We start from the raw sequence: 17,332 nt of genomic DNA on the forward strand, positions 1-17,332 counted from the left end.
TGCCAAATATACTACTAACAAATGTCTGAAAATGTATGAGCACTCTATTCATGATAATTTTAAACTGTATGATACAGTTTAAAGCAACTAATTGCATGTATTGGTAAATTACAAAGTTTTTGCTGTTTTTACTTACTGTTGCTATGAACTTAATAGCCTGAGGTGTTATTCTTGCTTATACAGATGGCTGAAAAATGGCATTCAGTAACTCTGCTGGGCTAGCAAGACTGTTGGTTGATATCTGATGTCATGCTGTAAGGAGAATGGATGCCTAAAATGCATGAGAATCATTTTATTGTGTGGTCTTATCTATGATGCCATCTAGTGGATAAAACCTAGTACAGTAATCCCTCCTCCATCGCGGGGGTTGCGTTCCAGAGCCACCCGCGAAATAAGAAAATCCACGAAGTAGAAACCATATGTTTATATGGTTATTTTTATATTGTCATGCTTGGGTCACAGATTTGCGCAGAAACACAGGAGGTTGTAGAGAGACAGGAACGTTATTCAAACACTGCAAACAAACATTTGTCTCTTTTTCAAAAGTTTAAACTGTGCTCCATGACAAGACAGAGATGACAGTTCTGTCTCACAATTAAAAGAATGCAAACATATCTTCCTCTTCAAAGGAGTGCGTGTCAGGAGCACAGAATGTCACATAGATAGAGAAAACAATCTGTAGCAAACAAATCAATAGGGCTGTTTGGCTTTAATGTATGCGAAGCACCGCGACACAAAGCTGTTGAAGGCGGCAGCTCACACCCCCTCCGTCAGGAGCAGGGGGAGAGAGATAGAGAGAGACAGAGTTTGTTTTTCAGTCAAAAATCAATACGTGCCCTTCGAGCTTTTAGCAGCATGTCGTTTCAGGAAGCAGCTGCACAAAAGATAGCAACGTGAAGATAATATTTCAGCATTTTTAGACGAGCGTCCGTATCGTCTAGGTGTGCGAACAGCCCCCCTGCTCAATCCCCATACGTCAGGATCACAGATAGTCAGCGCAAGAGAGAGAGAAAAGTAAGCAATCTAGCTTCTCAGCCATCTGCCAATAGCGTCCCTTGTATGAAATCAACTGGGCAAACCAACTGAGGAAGCATGTACCAGAAATTAAAAGACCCATTGTCCACAGAAATCTGCGAACCGGCAAAAAATCTGCGATATATATTTAAATATGCTTACATATAAAATCCGCGATGGAGTGAAGCCGCGAAAGGCAAAGCACGATATAGCGAGGGATCACTGTATAGGCAACTTTTGTTTGAGTTCAGAAACAGTTTCAGCCTTTCGCCCTTCATGTCAACTTTTGGCTTGAAAGAGAAAAGCAAACTGTGGTGGCCTGTGTAATGGCAGAGTTGCACAGTTTGAGGCGCCTGGAGCCACAACCAAATGGCAAAGGGAAGGGAGAATTTGGGCACAGTAAAAAATGTTCAAAAAAACATAATTCTGGTTTATTCCAGAGATGCCAATAACTATTTAAGTAATGTCTTGCACATATATATACATTTCGATGCAAGAACATTAACAAAAAGAAGGAAAATAAGTGCAGGTGCTATATAATAATTACAATTGATCTGAAGCAACAAGTGATTAAAAAATCCAACATAAAGATAAACAAAATCATTTTTTTTTCTTTTTTCTACTTCCAAAGACAGTTCATGAAGGACAGACAGAAAAATAATCAAAAACAAGAAGGCAATAATGAATAAATGAGCACCTACAACTACAGATTAGTTCCATTCAAAAATATATACAAATCAGAAGTAAACAGTCCTCTCTCATATTTACAGACGTAGCATTCTTCTCTCTACTTGACCACTTCAGCAGTAAAGAATTACTCTCTAGCTCAAAGACTGGTAAAAAGACAACCCCTTGTGGTCTGCACTTCAGTTTTATACAGCTAATCCTCTTGTCCAGCCATTCCTCACTCACATCTTCTGGGGCCCCCCAAGTGACATTGAGTCATGCACCCTACGTTCTCTTCTGATCAGGTGCAGTTTCACTATATCAAACCTCCACCTATCCATGAGCATGAGAGTGGTTCCCAACTGCACCACTCTAGCTACTCATTCAGCTTGCTGGTAAATTACACAGTGAACTTTCACATTTTTTCACTCATTTTTTTCTTTTTCTAAATGTTTTCTTTGCCTGCAACCTTCTTAACGCAGTGCTCTGATCTATTCTTCAATCAGCAGCTTTGGGCATGTACTTTTCCGTTTGACCTCTTCAATTGGAAAGCGCGATTGGGGATATTATAGCAGTCTTGGATTTGTGTCTTGTCATGGTTCTGGTACAAACCTGGAAAAGCCTTCTGACTTGTATGCCTCTGAATCAGTGGACTGACTCAGAAGAAGACATTGCATACTAGTGTGACTCCCCACTGGTAGACACAGCAAACCTTCTTGCGACTGCATATGTGGATGTACCATCCTGGAGGAGCTGGACTATCTGTGCAACCTGAATCGGCTACAGGTACCTCCTCATGCTACCAGTGGTGACAAGAACACTAGCAAAATGTAAAATTAGAGAAGAATCAGTCAGGAAAGATAAGGCCACCACCTGCAAAACCATTCCATTTTTGGGGGTTGTATTGCTGCTGCCTTTCCAGTGCACCTGTTGTTACTTTCATTTCCACCAAAGCAGATGAAGTTGATTCACAATCACTTATGCTTCTTAACTGGACATGTCGATATCCTTGAAGCTTAATTGACTTGGTGTTAGACTGGGATTATTAAGGGTGATACGACTATATTCACGTTATTTTTGGTGATTATAATATCATCAAATCTTCATTTTAGTTTAATTTTAATTTTAGGAAACTGGATGTTGAAATTAATCATCTTTTCAGATCGTCAAACATTTTTTCTTGACAGTGAAATGTCAATTAACATAATTGGAATAAATTTTATGGACACTTGACGAATGCACAAGTTTTTGCTCAAAATCACTTGACATGATTTAAATGAGAGTCTCCATTTCTGGGCCATCTTGGAAACAACTCCATCCACTGATAAATGATAAACCTTCCGTAATCAATCATTGCCAAAGGTTCTATTTAAAAAAATTAGAGAATTTATTTTTCAGTTTTATTATTTTTCAAAAACAAAAAAAAAGATGTACATGTTTCTCATGTTTTGTATCAATTTTTATTATGAAAAGTACAGTAAGTACATCTGTCATTGAACATGCTTTTCTTGATACTAGTATAAAATATGGAGAAATGTTTCTGTGTTAGGTTAATCATTCTCCTTTGTAAAAACCTCAGCACAGCTTACTGCCTGTTTATTGTCAGCTATAACAGACTTACAGACAAAGAGAGACCAGACAAAATCTTATAACTTTGTGATCAGATTTCATTAATGCATTAAGACTGTTGTGGTTCTGTGATGCTTAAAGCACTTCTCCCTGGACTTCTTTTGAAAGCTTGCACTCATATAGATTATTTGAAATTCAAAAGAGAGATGGGAAAAATGTGGAAAGCTGAACTGCTCAGGAAAGCAGGTGTAACCATGCAACTCAATAGAGCTTGAAAGACACACTTCTCAGCACGGCACTCCTTCAGGCAGGCAGAACTGAACAGAATTCAAACACAATATCTTCAGAGTTAAAGACAGAGTTCACCAGTGGCTGACTTCCCACACAACCTGCTGAGACCTAAAAGAAAGAGAGAAAAGTCTATAAAAGCAAATCTTCTTCTTGAACTCTGTAAAAGCGGTAATTTTAGAGTTGATGGAGCATCTTTTAATGGTGTTATTTGTTGCATGAGAGGTGGAAGATTTAATAGCTGGAGATTTCCAGCTATTTCTTTCTGAGGGATGAAAATGAGAACTGCAGAGTTGTGTTAGCAGAAGGAGCCAAATATTACCATACATATGCTTTTATATACCATCAATGATATTTTACACTAAGTATTTAGAGAAACATTACACAATCTTATTATTTTATGGCACTTTTGTCTCACTGATTCACCTTCTTGTATTTAAACCTTGCACTGTCCACAGATTTGTTCAGTGATGGCACAGAATTTTTCCACGTACTGTTTTTTTCCCCCACATGTTAAAGACGTTCATTGGTCATTCCAAACTGACCCACTGTAAGTGTGGGTATAAGCATAACTGAGCACTGTGGTGGAAAGGCCCTGTCCAGGGCTGGTCCCTGCCTTACCTCAGATGCTTCTAGGATACATCTCAACACCCCGATAGATAAAGATATTGGGGTAAAGAGAGAATGGAACAGGTCCTCTAAAGATTAAAGTTACTAAATACATTGTCGTTATTTGTATTTATTATAATTTAAATGCCAAATCAGTTGATAAACATTCAACTAATCCATCCATCTATTCATTACTCAAAACCATACATTTTAAATATTGAGTTGGAACAGAACTGGCTGCAAACTGGCGTGCTCTCATACACTATTTCTCTCACTACATAACATAATGTACATGATTTATTTTTTACTTTTTTGCCACATTGCTGATATTTAGGGTGCTCTCATAACTTCAAAACCACAAGGCTGCTGTTAATTAAAGCACATTTTTAATGCTTCTTGACTGGAGGAAAAAGTAGAAATGACTATCACCACACATACCTTGCACTTAACTGAATAAATCTAATCATTAGACTGTAGATCCATGTGGGTAATTTTTAATATTACTTGTACTCCAAAAGATGTCAAAGATTCCTCTTTAATGTAATGAAATATGTTACCCTATGGTTTATTAGATTCATGTTTGAATATTCTATAACATCATAAAATGCTGAAAGCAAAGCTTATATTATTAGATATTTTCTAAATGTATCCCTAGATACAGTACTATAATTCTCTGATATGTGTATGTACTTCTTACTCCTTATTCCAACAAATTACCTTTCAAAATCTACAATAAGATCCACTTAAAGAGAAAAATATCAGTTTGCAAAATTCGTTTTTACAAGCTGCTGCTTGACAGATCATGACTAAAACCAAACAGAAATTACCCATTTACAATATATGTAATAATTTATAAAGAACATTTTCCTGCTTTCTATGTGAAAATGAAATTCAAATCAGAAAACTAATCATAAATTTTCCCATTTGTAGTACTAAGCAAAATCATATATTAAAAAGTAGTATTTTAAAGACTGGTTTGTCCTTGGTCTCAGTGCTAGAAGTACCAAGAGGCTACAGGCTTTTATCCATACTAATATTTTATTCAGACACCACGCATTTCTGTTAATTAGACTTTTAATTTTATATCTTGTTAGTGCTATTATTCTACTATGTCAAACATTTCTGCTATTGGATGTTGTCCATTTCTTAGAACGTGATCCAAATGTTTTGTAAATTAGAAAAGATTGATAATTCTCTATTCTTTACTTCATTCTAAAATGTATTAAACCATTTATTTTACTTGGAAAAATAGTGAATGCAACTGCTTAAAACTTAAAAAGAGGAATTAAGAGTTAGGAATCTTAATAACAAGTGAAATAAATATATCCCCCAAAAAGTATGTCAAGACCAACAACTGATTTAAAAAATTGTTATAAAGCTCTCCAGGAATGTAGTTGAGCACCCCAGATCTATAAATATATAATGTAACAGCTCTGACAAGTTGCATTAGCCAGGGATAAGTCACCCATAGATTTCCAGCATCAATACTAGCAGCAGGTGCACCTAAAAAAAGTAAGCCTGCACACAAGTGCACTGTTTAACAGCTCTCCCACAGTGGATGACAGCACAGCACTCAATATTTCTGCTGCACCACCTGACAATGAAGCATTCAAGATCCCTGCTGATATGCCCTCATCACCGGCTGCACACCTCCACAGAGGAGAAGATTACCTTGCCATGTCAAAGAGTTGTGCTCAAGGAGTTAGAAGTGGTCACTGTGGGCAGCGACTTTGAAGGGAGGACTATTTAAGCTACATCAGTCAGGGATGAATCACCCACAATATTATCTGGCGTTACAGTATGGAAAGGAGCAGTTTCAAAGGCAGCGATAAACTTGCAATATTGCAAGCAGAATTCCACCTAATGCAGCAAGGGCAAGTGGTCCTTTTAAGGATAGCGAGCCACCTAAAAGAACCATGTAAAGAGCAAAGGATCTTTTCTGGCACTCAGTGCAACAATATACATACATACACTGATGGAAAATGTAACATTTTATGGAAAGAGTTAAACTCTGGTTCTTGCTTTGTACTTTCACAAAATATGCCAGTGTGTTTTGGACTCTATGACCTGCAATATAGTTTGTCCAAAGAGGATTTGCAATTAATTGCCAAACAAGTAAATGCTTGTTAGGTGCACTGATATCTAGTGAAGTCAAAGTGGAATAATGCTTGGTCAGTTCAGTTTTAAAAAAGGGGACCTGATGTAATGAGCAGCAAGAGAGAAAGCCATTGGTGTGATTTAGGCAGGCATGTCATGTGCAAGCATTTCCAGACAATAGGATGAAGCTACTAAACTATGTGCCTACTGCAGGCAAAGTTTCAAAAACCTAGAAATATTAAAGTACTCATGGCAGAAAATATACCAAAGACTCTGATAAAGAAGGGAAATACTTTATTAATCATAAGGGGAAATTCACATACTCCAGCAGTAGTATACTGATACAAAAAAAAACAATATTAAATTAAAGAGTAATAAAAATTTAGGTAAAAACAGACAATAACTTTGAATAATGTTAACGTTTACCCAACCTAACCCCCGTGTGGAATTGAATAGTTTGGGGGAGGAACGATCTCCTCAGTCTGTCAGTGGAGCAGGACAGTAACAGCAGTCTGTCGCTGAAGCTGCTCCTCTGTCTGGAGATGACACTGTTTAGTGGATGCAGTGGATTCTCCATGATTGGCAGGAGCCTGCTGAGCGCCCGTTGCTCTGCCACGGATGTCAAACTGTCCAGCTCCATGCCTACAATATAGCCTGCCTTCCTCACCAGTTTATCCAGGCGTGAGGTGTCCTTCTTCTTAATGCTGCCTCCCCAGCACACCACCGCGTAGAAGAGGGTGCTTACCACAACCGTTTGGTAGAACATCTGCAACATCTTATTGCAGATGTTGAAGGACAGCAGTCTTCTAAGGAAGTATAGCCGGCTCTGTCTTCTCTTGCACAGAGAATCAGTATTGGCAATCCAGTCCAATTTATCATCCAGCTGCACTCCCAGGTGTTCATAGGTCTGTACCCTCTGCACACAGTCACCTCTGATAATCACGGGGTCCAGGAGGGGCCTGGGCCTCCTAAAATCCACCACCAGCTCCTTGGTTTTGCTGGTGTTCAGGTGTAGGTGGTTTGAGTCGCACCATTTAACAAAGTCCTTGATGAGGTTCCTATACTCCTCCTCCTGCCCACTCCTGATGCACGATAGCCCACGATAGCAGTGTTGTCAGCGAACTTTTGCAGGTGGCAGGACGCTGAGTTGTGTTGGAAGTCTGATGTATATAGGCTGAACAGGACCGGAGAAAGTACAGTCCCCTGTGGCGCTCCTGTGTTGCTGAACACAATGTCAGACCTGAAGTTCCCGAGACGCACATACTGAGGTCTGTTTGTAAGATAGTCCACGATCCATGCCACTAGGTATGAATCTACTCCCATCTCTGTCAGCTTGTCCCTAAGGAGCACAGGTTGGATGGTGTTGCTAGTTATTTAAGCTATATTAAATGCTTGCCTAAATATTAGTATATAGTGTATGGGAGGTTCTTATAACCCCCACAAGTTGAATTGAATTGATATATTCTAACTACTTTTTGCCCATCTGACTCTCAACTGAGAATAGTCTCAGTAGGTGACTGACCTTGCTGTGTGTAAGGCATGGAGGGCACACAATTTTAAACTGTGCCTTATGTCCTCAATTCTATGAAAGTTAACATGTTCTATTAAATGTGCAGTGCTGTACAGTAGAATGTACTGAATACGAAATAAAGCATCTTTAAGTACAGAAAAACTGAGGTTTGACAAGAAAAGATAAATTTATAGAAGAAACATTTTATCTCTTTTTTTTTAGTTTTTATTCTATGTGTGTAACAACCTTTTTTCTTTATTCTAAAATCTAATAAATCTTTTAAAACGAACTTTGGACTGAAAGATTTCTTTCAGTACGTGTTTTACCCATGCTTGATCCTGCCTTACGCACCCGCAGCTACAATATTTTTTAGGATATAGGAGGTTATGTCTTAGTATACTAAAAATGTATTTATTTTTTCCTTCTGTTTTAGAAACTTAGATTTTATGTATCTCCAAAGTCTTTATTTATGTCAGAATAAATTATTTTTAAATCTAGAAAAAAGGTAGTTATCATTGCACCTCAGTTTTATTTATGCAAAATGAACCATCTCATCAAGGACGTAGCATTGACCTATCGAATATTAAGTTTTTTTCAGCACCATTTTAGCTTTCATCACCAATGTGCTTTAAACTTCACATTAAAAGTTTATATATATATATACTGTATATGTGTAATATAGATATGTACATGCGTGTCTTATTACATATTTTTGAGGCTACTAAATGAATGTACCATTATCTAGAAAGATAACAGTGGCAAATTGGCCTTACCTGTACTTTTATTGTTGCTGAAAAATTCATATCACAATGATCAACAAAAGTGGATGACTAGATTTCTAATACTAAGAAGCCCATTTTCATGAATTACTGTACAAGGGCTAAGTGCTGTGCCTTTTCAGTGTCAATCTAGATAATCTGTGCTCAGAAGACTGGGAACGTTGAGTTATAGATTGCTTACAAGCTTCTTTTCTACCATAGTAAGACAGACATTAAATTGTATAAAATTAGTGATCAAATGAAGTCAAGGAAAGTATTTTTAGATTTCTGTTTAAAACTGTAATATGTTCAATAAACCAGTAATTAATGGGAAACTTCTCTTGAATAGATTTTCTTTTTTTCAGTAGTCACTTGAATACTTTTTTTTATTAATGCTTCAGTAACTGAACAAATACAAAACAGACAAAAATAATCAAAATGCATACATTAAAATGCATTTCTTAACATTTTCTTTAATATGAGATCAGTGATATTTTTTGAATGAAGGATATCTATAGGTGAAAAATGTCAGAAAATATATTTTTGTATATAAATACAAGTTATCTGGAATCAAGCAAGAACATTTTAAATTGTGCAGAAACAATTTAACTTCAATGAAACACATTAAATGTTCACCTTTTGCAGTCATGGTGTATTAGAATGAATTGCTTCCAGATGACTCAAAGATTGGAAGTCGGAACAAACAAATGATAAAACAGCTTCAAAGTGAGAGGATGAATGAGGGAATAAAGTACCCAATAGCCAAAAATAATTTCTTTTTGAAGTAATACTCTTGCTCACTGCATTGCCAACTACTGAATATTGAAGAATTCAATTGCTATTATTATAATTGTATATCAAAGCAGTTTTCCTATTTCTGAAGGAATAAGGTGTACGCAGTACTATATATTCTAAACAGAATCTATTAGTCTGCAAATGATCTTCCCAAAGAGGACAAAAATCATTTACCCCTGAAACAGCCTGAGATGAATTTAAACAGGGTTCTGAAAATAGAATACAGAACAACAGTACCAATTCTAGAATCAGGGAAATGATCTTTGAAGTCTTTGCTTCAGATTTTAACTCATGTTATATATGATCAAGAAGGTACAAAAAAGAAGCATTTTTTACTGATATCAAGATCTAGTCAGAATCTGTTTAAATTTCATAGACTATAAATAATGATGGCTGCTATTCATCTAGGACAAGAGAACATTTATTCACAGATAACAAATCCTTAACTTTGACATTAACTTTATTGAATAAAATAAAAACAAAATGGCAACTTATCATAAAGTTACGGTGATGCTGGCAGACTTTAAGGCCATGAACAAATTAAGATTACAGAAGCCATTTTTACCATAAAAGTATGGTGATTAAAAGCTATCATTATATGCTTATTGCAAAAGTAAACTTAAGATTGACTGTAAATGTTTTGGAAGTGTGTAATAACAATTTAATTTGAACCACAACAGAAATAGAGAAAAATTTTATCATTCATATGTAGTGTAATACAATGTTTCAAGATTCAAAAGAACTCGTGGAGAAAATGAAAAAGGTGGTCAATTCTCAAAAAATTCCATAGCTATCAAAAAAGAAAAGCTTAACAATTTTGCTGATTAATAAATATACAGTACAAAGTGTTTAAAGTCAAGTCAAAACAAAATGGAAAGTCTGCACATTGACTTGAATATTAAGCTATTGACTTGAATATTAAGATGCAATACTTTGCAATGTTCCTGTTAAATCGGTAAAGACTAATTGTGACTGATTAAACCAGCAAAAATTGATGGAAAATTAGCTATTTAAGATAAAGCATTTCTGAAATACATTCATATATATATATATATATATATATATATATATATATATATATATATATATATATATATATCTCCATCCATCCATTTTCCAACCCACTGAATCCGAACACAGGGTCACGGGGGTCTGCTGGAGCCAATCCCAGCCAACACAGGGCACAAGGCAGGAACCAATCCCGGGCAGGGTGCCAACCCACCGCAGTATATATATATATATATATATATATATATATATATATATATATATACATATAATAATCACATAAGTCAAAAGAAAAGGAATCCACCGTGTATACTTCAAATCAGTGGTTGTAAACATGAGCTCAAAATACATCCGAGGCTCGTTAAAAAGTAGGTATTTATATATATATATATATATATATATATATACATACAGTATATATAAATATATATATATATATATACTGTATGTATATATATATATATATATATATATATATATATATATATATATATATATATATATAATATAAAAAAATCTTTTACAGAAAGAAAGACTTTTTTACAGAGATGAGACAAGACATTTTCAGAGAGGTAATTAATTTCAAGTCCCGCAAGACAACAGTTTTTGCCAAGAGATGAATTGAAAACCTAACAGCTCCAAGTGTGGGCAGAAATAAAAGACAAGCAGTAGAAGAAGAAAAGACAAAGAGTAGAAGACAAAGTATAACATCGTAAAGAGGTTCAAAAACATTGCTGCGATACACTTGCAGAGCAGGTTAGAGATTATAAAAGTACTAAAATTCGAAAGACTCAAAAAACTGATAGTAAAGATCGCATTAGCGCTAACAAACGGAAATAATAACAGAACAGCAAAGAGAGATCGAATATATGGACATAGGTAATAAGGACAGAACAGAATGAAGGACAGAAGTATGAAGATATTGTTCGGCTTTAAAATTTAAGTCGGAGACTTGTAGATCGTCAAGTTCATGTTGCCATCAGGGAAAAGTAGTGTTTCTTTCCAATGAAGAGGCGTATCCGTGAGAAATAAAAGATTTGTTATTTGGTGAAAGTGGAATCCACAAACAATACAGGCAAAATATATGAATACTGTATATATATGTATATACATGAGGTCCAACAAAAAAAAAAGATAATCAATCCCAGATAATCAATCAAGGCATGAGCTGGGAGAAGTTTGTGCACGTTCTGCGATGGTGGGGGATGGAATAGCAGGCTGCTTGCTGCTTGTCTTAATCAGCACATTTACAGGACAAAAGACACTGACGGAGAGGTGCGAACGGATTTAAGATGGGCCGGATCTACGAGTTTTTTCGTAGGCTCAGTTAATTCTAGTGTTAACCAGTCTATGCTCCAGTTGAAAAAACTATTTTTCAAACAATTGTACTATTACTGATCTTTTAAGACATCTTGAATAAGGAAACCAGACAAACAAGCAATATAAAAATTCTCAAATTATCTAAAATGTGTTGTTCTGGTATTACTAAGGATAAACCACTATGATTGGCATGTTGTGAACTTTAAACTAACTCCACAATTGTTTTTCAAGAATCTTCAAATAATGTTCCATTAAATTATTGTTTTATATGTTATTATTACAGTCATTTTGTGATATTCATTTTTCATTGGCACAGCCATTTTTTTATATATGTTTCCAATGATAACGCTATTTCCTGTTTCTAGTTTTCAAGGGTACTGCTCTTTTATTGTTTGGCCGCTATGATTCTATTTAATTGCCAGGCACCTGATACATGTGCTGTGTCACTTGTGAAACAGCAGCCATGTTAGATAAGATAGCTATATACATTAAATGGTGCCTGAACTGTCTACAAATTTAAATAAAAAACATAATGATAAAACATGTTCTTAAGTAATCTTTTGGTTTGGAATGTACTGTTTACAATTCTGGATTGCTTCTGACTGCAAATTTAGCCCTCTTAACGCAATTTTGAAACTCCAAACTGAGTTTCTAATGCTGACTTGTGTCCTTTCTGACTTTAGACGATGCTACACAGTTATTGTACACAAGCATTTGGACTTCAATCAACTGGCTTATACAATATGCTTGCTTTTCTATGAATGGTGTGGAATATACCTTTATTTTTATAATATTTTGTTTTTATTTCTATTTTAATTTTTCTCAACTTTGATTGCATTATTTTTATAGCACTTCATAAGTGATATTTTGTTTATTTTACTTATTTTTATTTATTTATTTTTTTTTGTTTTGTGTAGTATTTCTCATTCATTATACTGTATGTTTTGTCATTCGAGATTTATGAGATTTCATTGGTTGTTTGGATGTGTTTCCTTTTTCTTTTTTTGGCCTAATACAATTTTTTTTCTGTTGCCAACAATGTCTCTTATTATTACTTATTTAATTATTTTAACTGGCCACCAATTATATTTCATATCCTACCTTTGAATTCTTCAATCTCTTATTTGACCTTACCTGTGTCCGACTCTCTTCATTAAGGACCATAACATCTCTGACAATAAGATAATTTTTTTTTTGCTCTTTATTTCGCCTTATACAATTTCTTGTATTAGGAATTTGTTAGTTTTCACATACCCCTTGGGGTCAGAGTGCAGGGTCAGCCATTGTACAGCACCCCTGGAGCAATTGAGGTTTTGGCATTGACAGGGATTCAAACCAGCAACCTTCAGGATACCAGCGCAGATCCTTAGCCTCAGAGCCACCACTCCACCCTATTCTGTCAGGATTTCAGAGTGCTTCCTTTAGAGGCAATTACATGGTATTTTGTATTTTTTTTCAATAAAGTTATAAGCTTGCAACTCTGTTGCTCTCATTTTACATTCTAATTTTCAACATCCTGAATTAAGAGAACACTTTTATAAAGTGCTGTGAAAAGGCTAAAGGTATAATGAGGAACTTTTTTACAGTCATATGAAAAAGTTTGGGAACCCCTCTCAGCCTGCATAATAATTTACTTTCAACAAAAAAGATAACAGTGGTATGTCTTTCATTTCCTAGGAACATCTGAGTACTGGGGTGTTTTCTGAACAAAGATTTTTAGTGAAGCAGTATTTAGTTGTATGAAATTAAATCAAATGTGAAAAACTGGCTGTGCAAAAATTTGGGTCCCCTTGTAATTTTGCTGATTTGAATGCATGTAACTGCTCAATATTGATTACTTTCAACATCAAATTGATTGGATTAGCTCGTTAAGCCTTGAACTTCATAGACAGGTGTGTCCAATCATGAGAAAAGGTATTTAAGGTGGTCAATTGCAAGTTGTGCTTCCCTTTGACTCTCCTCTGAAGAGTGACAGCATGGGATCCGCAAAGCAACTCTCAAAAGATCTGAAAACAAAGCTTGTTCAGCATCATGGTTTAGGGGAAGGCTACAAAAAGCTATCTCAGGGGTTTAAACTGTCAGTTTCAACTGTAAGGAATGTAATCAGGAAATGGAAGGCCACAGGCACAGTTGCTGTTAAACCCATGTGTGGCAGGCCAAGAAAAATACAGGAGCGGCATATGTGCAGGATTGTGAGAATGGTTACAGACAACCCACAGATCACCTCCAAAGACCTGCAAGGACATCGTGCTGCAGATGGTATATCTATCTGTACATTGTCCTACAATTTAGCGCAATTTGCACAAAGAACATCTGTTTGGCAGGGTGATGAGAAAGAAGCCCTTTCTGCACTCACACCACAAACAGAGTCGCTTGTTGTATGCAAATGCTCATTTAGACAAGCCAGATTTGTTTTGGACAAAGTGCTTTGGACTGATGAGACAAAAATTGAGTTATTTGATCATAACAAAAAGCGCTTTGCATGGCGGAAGAAGAACACCGCATTCCAAGAAAAACACCTGCTACCTACTGTCAAATTTGGTGGAGGTTCCATCATGCTGTGTGGCTGTGTGGCTCGTTCAGGGACTGGGGCCCTTGTTAAAGTCGAGGGTTGGATGAATTCAACCCAATATCAACACATTCTTCAGGATAATGTTCAAGCATCAGTCACAAAGTTGAAATTATGCAGGGGTTGGATATTCCAACAAGACAATGATCCAAAACACAGTTCGAAATTTACAAAGGCATTCATGCAGAGGGAGAAGTACAATGTTCTGGAATGGCCGTTACAGTCCCCTGACTTGAATATCATCGAAATTCTATGGGATGATTTGAAGCAGTCTGACCATGCTTGGCAGCCATCAAATTTAACTGAACTAGAGAGATTTTGTATGGAAGAATGGTCAAAAATACCTCCATCCAGAATCCAGACACTCATCAAAGGCTATAGGAGGCTATATAGAGGCTGTTATATTTGCAAAAGGAGGCTCAACTAAGTATGGATGTAATATCCCTGTTGGGGTGCCCAAATGTATGTGCCTGTCTAATTTTGTTATGATGCATATTGCATATTTCCTGTTAATCCAATAAACTTAATGTCACTGCTGAAATACTACTCTTTCCATAAGGCATGTCATATATTAAAAGGAAGTTGCTACTTTGAAAGCTCAGCCAATGATAAACAAAAATCCAAAGAATTATGAGGGGTTCCCAAACTTTTTTCATATGACTGTATATGACTCATATCAGAATCTTATTGACATGCTATATAAGGATACAAAATAAGTTGTGTACACAAGAAAGTGCTGAGATCTTACAAAACTGAAGTGGTTCAGGTAGAGGAATATATAAGTAACATATTTTAGAAATGTTTTACTTTAAGCTGTGTCACACACGCGTGCATGTAAAACAGCTAAAGGGCCTACAAAATGGTAATTATACGCCAGACCAGGGGGCAGTGGTGGAGTGTGCTAACTGTCTCTCTCAGTCTCTTGCAGACCATTCTTGGGAAATCCTACCTGGTTCCGGCACAGATAATGATGTCACTTCCGGTCATGAAGACATTACTTCCAGTTCTAGTGCCAATGACGTCATTTCCCATTTTATCAGTTAAAACTGCCATCTTGTCTCCATGCAATCAGTTCTGTTCTGGACTCTGTTCTATGCACATTGTGCTACTTCAAATCAACTTTTGCAGCTGGGAAAAACAATATATGGGTTGCTGCCCCAAATCTTTATGATGTCTTTGACTCTTTCTCATCACAGCTGTTTCTGCTAAAGTGGGCAGCACCAATTATGGCAGCCACATACACGTTTTTTTTTTGCATGTTACATTTTTATTGACTTTTTATAAATCAAAAAATAATAGTAAATAGTGCTGAAAATATGTATTATTTATCAAGTTAATGCACCTTTATCTAATGAGAGAATTATAATACTGATTGCAATTCCACATACACTACTTCACCTGAGTTTAAAGTAAAAACTATTTTAAAGCAAAGTACTAATTTTTCTTGATCACAGATTCAATATAGAAGAGTTAAAAACAAATCTGATCCCTACATTATTAGCAGCATATTTGCCAGAATATTACAAGTCATTTGAAATTATTTATAATCGAAGCTGTTGAAAGAATGAAGTATGTTTATCAAATTTATCCTCATTTCCTGAAAAGGCTGTTAACAGTATTTTTCTCAAACATAATAATAAAGTGGGATATGTTTTGTAAAGGCACATTTATGCCTTGAGGGTTGAAAAGTGATTTCCTAAATTACCATCATAAAAAATTATTCTCGCTCTTTTATTTTGCTACATAAAAGTTGGAGCTTGACATGATATGCTAAAGTTGGCTTGGGCCAGATGTCATTCCAAAGTAAGCAAGTGCAGTCTTTCGCTGACATAATAATTTAAAATGTGAGATCTGTTTCAGTTGACACCCTCAAATTTTTAAATATTTTAGATGATAATGGTTCCATTGTTTAATACATTTTTCATAAACGAAAATGTTCAGTGCATTTTGTGGCTGAAAGCTAACAGTTTATTTTTGTGTAAATTGACGAGATTATAAATCATTTGTTAGTGTCAGTAAATGATTACTTAACCAGAAATTATTTAACACCTTATCAGACACTTTAATCCTATTGGACCAACACATGTTTAAAGTACAAAGCACTTTGTAAACATCAAAAAATGTAGGTTATGTTTAAAATGTGGCTTTAAGCCTGGAGCTAGAGAATGGTATCTTGAGTGGAATGTGTCAGTGTGGATTAACTGACAAAACTGGGATTTCCAGAATGAAATATTGATTTGCCTGTGTGTGTCAGGGGAGTGACTGGTATTGGAATGGTATTTCAAATATACAAATATGTTGGATACTTGCTCATTTCATTGTCTTGGAACACAGAAACTTTGGTCTAACTTTCAGTCAAGCACAACATGCTCTCGCTTGTGTTCTTTTGCGTGTTTTGTATAGCCTGAGACAAAAACTGCATGATTGCTTTTTTCCTTCTAAAAACACAGCTGTACAACCAACCTATAAAGAGGTTTTTTCTTTGTTAAAAAATTGCTAATTCAATTAATAGAAAAACATGATAGGTGTAGACATTTTATGTTTCAGTGATAAATTTTGACCCAAGAATAAAAAATTATGGTATTACTAAATTCTGTATCATTTACTATTCTTTTTATGGCAATAAAATAATAACACTTTTACTTTACATACTTCAGAGTTACACAGTGCTGCAATGGTTGACACTACTGCCACAAAGCTCTGCATCCCCACATTTAAATCCCAGCCAGGTCATTAACTTTGTAGACTGGATATTCTCACTATGTAATGTGCCCACTAAAGGGTATCACAAACCCCCAAACCCCACACACAACCACTATGAATCCTGTCCAGATTCAAAGAATGTTTTATTTTTAATAAAAACTCCTTTCAGCAGGCTCCTTCACAAAAAAAAAACACAATTCTTTCTCTCTTCTCTACTCCTCCTATGTAAGCGTTGTTCTCCCTTTCCCAACTCCAACTCCCTGGATGATATGGAGGTCTCCCTTCTAAACCTGACCTCAGAGTACCTCTGGTGCCAAACCATTGTCTCCTGGAAGTATTTTTGATTCAGGTGGAACCTTCCTGGGACAGGGTATTCACCTTCCAACAGCATTCCCTTGGCACCACCCAAGGTACCCTGCAGAGCAG

This window comes from Erpetoichthys calabaricus, chromosome 6 (genome assembly GCF_900747795.2).
Source record: "Erpetoichthys calabaricus chromosome 6, fErpCal1.3, whole genome shotgun sequence".
NCBI lineage: Eukaryota > Metazoa > Chordata > Cladistia > Polypteriformes > Polypteridae > Erpetoichthys > Erpetoichthys calabaricus.